Here is a 7,522-nt window from a genome sequence, read left to right as displayed (position 1 = left end):
AGAAACAACAAAATTACACCCAGCCATTAGCATTGTGCATTAGAAGTGCTACAACAGACAGAAAAGTCTTCTGCCATTAGCCTCAGCAATTTCCAAGTGGGCTGTGGAGCAAAAAAAGTTTGAGAACCACTGCTCTGAAGCATCTTCCATAAAAGGAAAGCATAGTGTGTTTGGGGCTTTCTAGTTTTGTTTTTCAATTTTTAAAAAGGCAGTTGATGGAGGTGTACCAATTTATGCATGGAGTAGGGAAAGGTAAAGGCAGGAGATTCAGTACAGGTAAAGAAATAAGCAGCTTTTTCTCACGGCATAGTTTTAGTGTGTTTCTGCCTGTGTTGCAAAGTTACACATTGCTCATAACTGCTAGCCTAGATGCCTTTAAAGTGGAATTTGACAAATTCGTGGGGGAATCAGTCTGCTAATGGTTATTGGTTGTGATAGCCACCGTATTCGAGCAGGATGCCGGTGGTGGATGGTTCCTGACTTTATGTTCTGCGTATCTATAGAAGGATCTGACTGACCAGAAACAGGATGGTGGACTTGTCCAGTAGGGCTTTTACTTTTACACACACACTTCATGTATTGAGCAAAGTATCGCTAGTCCATGAAAACCTATGCCACACTAAATCTGCTGGCCTTTATGGTACTACAATGCGCTGATCTCCATTTTTCAACTGATCAGTTTAAGACTGAATTGTAGGCGTCCTGAGCAAATTTGCTTCAAAATCTGTACCTGGAAGTGGGTTAGGGCAGCAGTTTTTCCACCAAGAACTGCTTTCCTCTGCCACTTGACACAAACACACACAAAGGGAAATTAAAAATTTCAAAAAATCAGAAGAAGTGTGCATGCACACAAAAGCTCATACCAAGAACAAACTTAGTTGGTCTCTAAGGTGCTTCTGGAAGGATTTTTTTATTTTTTATTTTGTTTTGACTATGGCAGAGCAACACGGCTACCTACCTGTAACTACACACAAAGGGCTATGCTTGTGTCTGATCAGCTCTGCTGGAGCCTGAGAGAGACGGAGATGGAGATGAACTGGAGAAAAAGGACACTTCTTGGTCACTCAGGACCTACTTTCTCCCTTTCGGTTCTTCTTCTGCCATTACTATCTCAACCAAGGGCGTTTGATCACTCTACTCCGCTTGGAAGTCTCCAGCTGAACCACTCGCAACACAAGATCGCTGGTGAATCAAGTGACAGCAAAGAGGATGTGGAACAGAGAAGAAAACAGTGGCCAAGACTGGCTCCCTTCCAGGGCCAGCTGCAGGTTTGTAGCTGGGCTGGCTGGGACCGGCGGCTGTTGTTTCCCAAAAGATCTGGAGAGCTCCAGGTTGGCAAAGGCTGCTTTGGGATGATCTTCTGATAATCCTCATAGCCTCCAGAGGGCAGCACAAACCCACAGCATGGACCGGTCAGTCATGATGCCAAGAGAGACCATCCCAACCTCAGAGTGTGCATACCCTTCAACATTTCTCCGATGAAAATTAGGGACGTCCCATTCCATAATGATAATTTTACTATTCATACCCCACACATCTTACTGGGTTGCCCCAGCCACTCTGGGCAGCTTCCAACATATATAAAAACATAATAAAATATTAAACATTTTTTTAAAAAAACTTCCCTGTACAGGATTGCCTTCAGACAGGGAGTCGGATAACTCCATGCCCTCCAATATTTCTCCAATGAAAATAGGGATGCCCTAAGGAAAAGTGGGACATTCTGGGATCGAAACAGAAACCAGGATAGCTTCTCTAAATCAGGGATGTCCCTGGAAAATAGGGGCACTCAGAGGGTCTGCCTGTGTTTGGGTGCTGTGGAGTTAAATAATCTGCATTTTTCTTTCCCATTGGTGTTGTTTTAATTTTGGGATAGGCTCCTGTTTTGTCAACCTTTTGGAAACAACTGAGCATGAAAGAAAAAAAAAGTTGGGAGTGCCTGCCAAGCCCAAAAGATCACTAAATGCTAACATAACAGAAGTGAGTTTGCCCAGTGACATAGTCAGACTATTTAGTACTTTATTTCCTCCTATTCTGAAGGCTTGGTGTGGATTATAAAGTAACAGCAAAACTCAAGCCAAAAAAAAATGAATACAAGAAAACAATGCTATAAAACTAATACTTTTTTGTAGGTTAGAGTCTATAATTGCAGAATAATATAGAAAGTGTGTGTGAAAAACAGCAGCAGAACAAGTTCCCAACATTATTGGATACAATAATGAGGGATAGCCTCCACACATCCAAACTATCACATGCTCTTCCCTAACCTCAGATTGCAAGGGGGGAAAGACAGAGACTTCAGTGGCAGGCTGCAATAATTATTTATTTATTTATTTATTTATTTATTTATTTATTTATTTATTATTATTATTATTATGCCCACCTGACTGGGTTGCTCCAGCCACTCTAGGAGGCTTCCAGCAAATTATAAAAACCCAGTAGAACACAACACACTAAAAACTTCCTGATACAGGGCTGTCTTCTAAAAGTCATAAGGTTGTTTATTTCCTTGGCATCTGTAACTGAAATATGTATCTGGGTTCATTGGAAAGATGAACCTCAAGAATGAGCAACGCCACAACCATCAACCCATTTCACAGACTCTTCCTTGGGCTGAGTGGCGCACGAGTGGAATGCCTCATTGCCGCTGGAACAATTAAACCCTTTGGGTGCTGTACCTCGTGAGAAGCTATTTGTGTGAGGCTTCCCATAGTTTAAGCACTCTCAAGCACATCACTGCCTTCCCTCCGCCACAAAACGAGACCAGGAGTCGCGTACGTGTGGCTGAAATAGGCCAGGCAGGCTATGCAGAAAGCCGCTTCACACAAGCAGATTCCCACAAGACGGCGCACGGCTCCGTTTCCAATACGTGAATCTTTCTGGCCACCGCTCTCGGAGACCTTCTCCTCTCTAGATCTACCTGGGTGCCATTTGTGGCACAACCCCGAGTGACGTAGTTCCCAGTGAAACTGCCTTGTAAACGAAATCAAATGTTCCACATAGCTGGACGGGAGCCAAGGAGCTCTGGAATATTGGCTGCAATATGTATTTTCTTTCGGAATACTTCCCCCCTTCTGGGTTGCTGGCAAGACAGTTGTGTTTGTGTGCACGCACGCAAATTGTGTCACCGTTTCCTATCCCTCTGTGCTTCTCGGTGTAATGTAATCTAGCCTCTCCTGTTACTCAGAAGTCTGTGGCTATCAGCGGATCGGGGCTCCATCTGCTTGCAGAGTGACTCCTTTCCTTCAACTCTTCATGAACCCGACTTCATAGGTGCCAAGGGCTTGTGGATTCACACCGCAGGCCATGTTTGCTTGTCTATCCTGAATGCCAACCTTCTATTAAGAGAGGCGGAGGCATCTTGGCATGATCCCATCACTGGCTTCCACAAATGGTCGTGATGACCACTAACTCACAAAGACAAGCTCACAAAGGCATCAATAGGAGTATAGCGTCTAGATCAAGGGAGGTAATAGTACCACTATATTCTGCTCTGGTCAGACCTCACCTGGAATACAGTGTCCAGTTCTGGGCACCGCAGTTCCAGAAGGATACTGACAAGCTGGAACGTGTCCAGAAGAGGGCAACCAAAATGGTCAAAGGCCTGGAAACAATGCCTTATGAGGAACGGCTTAGGGAGCTGGGTATGTTTAGCCTGGAGAAGAGAAGCTTAAGGGGTGATATGATAGCCATGTTCAAATCTATAAAAGGATGTCATATAGAGGAGGGAGAAAGGTTGTTTTCTGCTGCTCCAGAGAAGCGGACACGGGGCAATGGATTCCACCTACAAGAAAGAAGATTCCACCTAAACATTAGGAAGAACTTCCTGACAGTAAGAGCTGTTGGACAGTGGAATTTGCTGCCAAGGAGTGTGGTGGAGTCTCCTTCTTTGGAGGTCTTTAAGCAGAGGCTTGACAGCCATCTGTCAGGAATGCTTTGATGGTGTTTCCTGCTTGGCAGGGGGTTGGACTGGGTGGCCCTTGTGGTCTCTTCCAACTCTAGGATTCTAGGATTCTAAGGCTCTCAGTAGCTACTAGTCATGATGGATAAGTCCTGCCTCCCATGTCAGAGGCAGTGTGTCTCTGAAGACCAGTTGCTGGGAATCGCAAGTTGGGCGAGTGCTGTTGCAGTGCATAAACTACGGAACTCACTGCCACAGGACGCAGTGATGGCCACCAACCTAGGTGGGCTTTAAAAGAGGATGAGACAAATTCATGGAGGTGAGGGATATTGAAGGATGCTAGCCATGATATTTGGCATGAGTTTGGCCAAACTGCGGGAGGCAGTGGAGGAGAGGGGTGCCTGGCGTGCTCTGGTCCATGGGGTCACGAAGAGCCGGACACGACTGAACGACTGAACGACAACAAAGCCATGATATCTATGTTCTCCCTCTACTGTTGGAGGCACTATGCTTCTGAACACCAGTTGCTAGAACCTACAAAAGGAAAGAGTGCTGTTGCACCCGGGTCCTGCTCGTGGGCATCTCATGGGGTCATCTAGTTGTCCACTGTAAGAAGGGAATGCTGGACTAGATGGGCTTTTTGTCGAATCCTCCTGCACTTGCTGCAATGGGCTGGCCTCTGGAAATTGCTGGTCCTACAATTTCAAAGCCATATTTACATTCATCCCCCCAGAACAGGCAAAACTCTCCAAGCTCTCCAGTTTGGAAATGGACCGGTCCCCTCTCCATGCTCCTGGAACATCCTCTTCACGATGCTTTCCGTTTCTTGCCTCTTCTTGACTTGTTGTCGTCGTGACCCCATCAAAATTCTGAATGGACGCAGAACCTGGGTGAGGGAGAGGGAGATTCTTCCGAAAAGCACCCTTAAAAAAAATGAAAAGTCCAACGATCTATTTTAAGGCCCTAGAAGGGATGATTCATCATTTCACATTTCAACCTAAGAGCAGAGATAAAAAGGCTCAAAGGACCGTTGGCTCTGTTTTGTTTATTGAGGCCTGGCCTTTTTCCTGGCTCTTTCCATTGGACAAAAAACCACCCATAAATTCTCTCGCACAAGTCCCACTGAAGTGGAAAGAAGAAGTCGCCTCGCACTGAGTCAGAGCCTTGCACCATCTTGCTCAGTAAAGGGCTGGACTTTGGTATTTGAAATCTCAGCGGTGCCCTGTAAGAGCTCAGAATTTGGCACCCCACCCTACTCTCGCCTTCTGTTCTGCTCAATCCACTACGTCACAGTTGCGATGCCCTGCAGCGCCCACTAGGCTTCCGCTGCCCTAAACCCACCTCTGCTCAGTATTGTCCTCACTGACAGACCGCAAATCTCTACCCCATTTCAGACGGAAGCTAGCGGGTGAAATTGCCAGGCTGAAGCCCGTGGAGGGACCTGGGTGTTGCTGTCATTCCCCAACTGTCTCTGTTTTTCCTTTCCTTTTCCATGGATGTCTGAGGTTGCTGAGGTTGCCTCAAGTCCCCACCTTAATAATAATAATAATAATAATAATAATAATAATAATAATAATAATATTTATACCCCACGGCTCTGGGCAGCTTCCAACATAATATAAAAACATAATAAAATGTCAAACATTAAAAACTTCCTGAACAGGGCTGCCTTCAGATCTCTTCTAAGTGTTGTGTATTTCTTTATCTCCTTGACATCGGATGGGAGGCAATGTTGTGTTCTGGATTAGTTGTAGTTTCAGAGACACCTTCAAAGGTAGCCCCGTGTAGAGCGCATTGCAGTAGTCCAAGTGGGAGATACTGTATATACTTGAGTATAAGCCTAGTTTTTCAGCACATTTTTTGTGCTGAAAAAGCTGCCCTCGGCTTATACTCGAGTGAGGCGCGCGGTGGGGGTGGTGAGAAAGAAGCCCTTTCTCTCCGCTCGTGCCGCCACCCGCTCTCCCCAGTCAACCATTCCTTAAGAAGCGTACAAGAACGGCGGTTCTTTACTCTCCCCAGGCAGCTTGTTCCATTCCTGAACTGCTCACATAAATGCAAACTTTAGACCCCAGAAGGCAGAAAGCCTATCAGTTAAGGAAGTATTAAAACCCCACAGGTGCTCATTTTCCCTGGCTCCTGCTTAAACAGGACAGGATCCCAGCCTTCTCTGTATAACACAAGGGAACATTGCGCTGTGGGTTAAACCACAGAGCCCTAGGGCTTGCTGATCAGAAGAATGGCGGTTCGAAACCCCGCGATGGGGTGAGCTCCACAGCAGCAAAGGAGGAAGAGGAAGGAGCAGCCCAAAGGGCTGCTCGTTCCTCCTCCTCCTCTTCCTCCACAGCGGCAAAGGTGAACCGGCTTATGCTCAAGTCAGTAAGCTTTCCCAGGTTTTTGTAGGGAAATTAGGTGCCTCGGCTTATATTTGGGTCGGCTTATACTCGGGTATATACGGGTAACCAGTTTTACCTCATTGGGGACCAGGGAATCCCCCACTCCACCCCGTCCGCCCCCAAACAGTACTTCTGCCTTGTCGACAGCAGCGAAAAGAACTGCAGCTCTTAAGCAAACCAGCAGAATTTCCAAATAAATGACTTTCTAGCATTGTAGTGCCCGTTTTTTCTTCAAAGACAGATAATGGAAGATCATACCAAGTTTTAGGGTATTCTCAGGTGGGCGCCATCACCATTATAACAAAGGAGGCGTTCGTGGTGAGTTCTGGCACCTTCCCCCCCCCCCCGAAAAATAGCACTGGCTGGAAGGCACCAGGTTTGCAAACGCTGCTCAAAGTCAATAGGCTCTTGCCTCCATAAAGGATGAAACAGACTGAAAAGAAGAGGCAAGCCTACTGCAAGGCATGCAACCTGGCTGCAGAGAGAAGAGGAGCTCTGTGGGAGTGTCAGGTTGGCACTCACTTTCTTTGCTCCGCACTCTCCCTGTGCAAGCAGAGCCGGTGCGTCCATTAAGGCGAACTAGGCAATTGCCTAGGGCGCCAAAATGGATGGGGCGCTGGCCAGGCTTGGGGGGGGGCAGGCTAGCAGCAGCTTCTCCGCTGTAGCGGAGAGGTGCTGCTTGCCCCCTACACCACCCCAGCAGGCTTTGGCGGGGGGCGGGACGGGCGAGCAGCAGCTTCTCCGCTACAGCGGAGAAACTGCTGCTTGCCTCTCCACTCCCCACCTCCTGCTAAAGCAGGCTTTGGCGGGGGGGGGGGGCGCCAGAAGGTGGTCTCGCCTAGGGCGCACCGGTCCTGTGTGCAAGCAACCAGCTGGGCTTCTCTCTCTCTCTCTGCGGCCGAAGCTGCTGCCCTCAATAGCCATCCAAGATGGGAATCGATCTTACAACAGGCTGAGCGCCGTGACCAGAGGGGAAGAGGCTTGGAGCAGTGCCAACCCCAACGAAATGGTTCGTCGGGCCACTTGCCAGCGCTTTGTTTTAGCTGCTTCAACACGTCCCTGGTTTATCCCCGATAAGTAGCTACGATAAAATCAAAACAGCCCTGGCCGCAAATCCGCCGGGAAGGTCTCTTGCACAAGGGAAACCGGGGTGGCGTGATAGCCATCTTCAAATATCCAAAGGGCCGTCACGCGGAAGATGGGGCAAGCAAGTCCCGAGTACGGGAGC

Source organism: Lacerta agilis, chromosome 6, assembly GCF_009819535.1.
Source record: "Lacerta agilis isolate rLacAgi1 chromosome 6, rLacAgi1.pri, whole genome shotgun sequence".
Taxonomy (NCBI): domain Eukaryota; kingdom Metazoa; phylum Chordata; class Lepidosauria; order Squamata; family Lacertidae; genus Lacerta; species Lacerta agilis.
The sequence above is the reverse complement of the archived record's forward strand: the minus strand, read 5'-3'. Positions refer to the sequence as shown.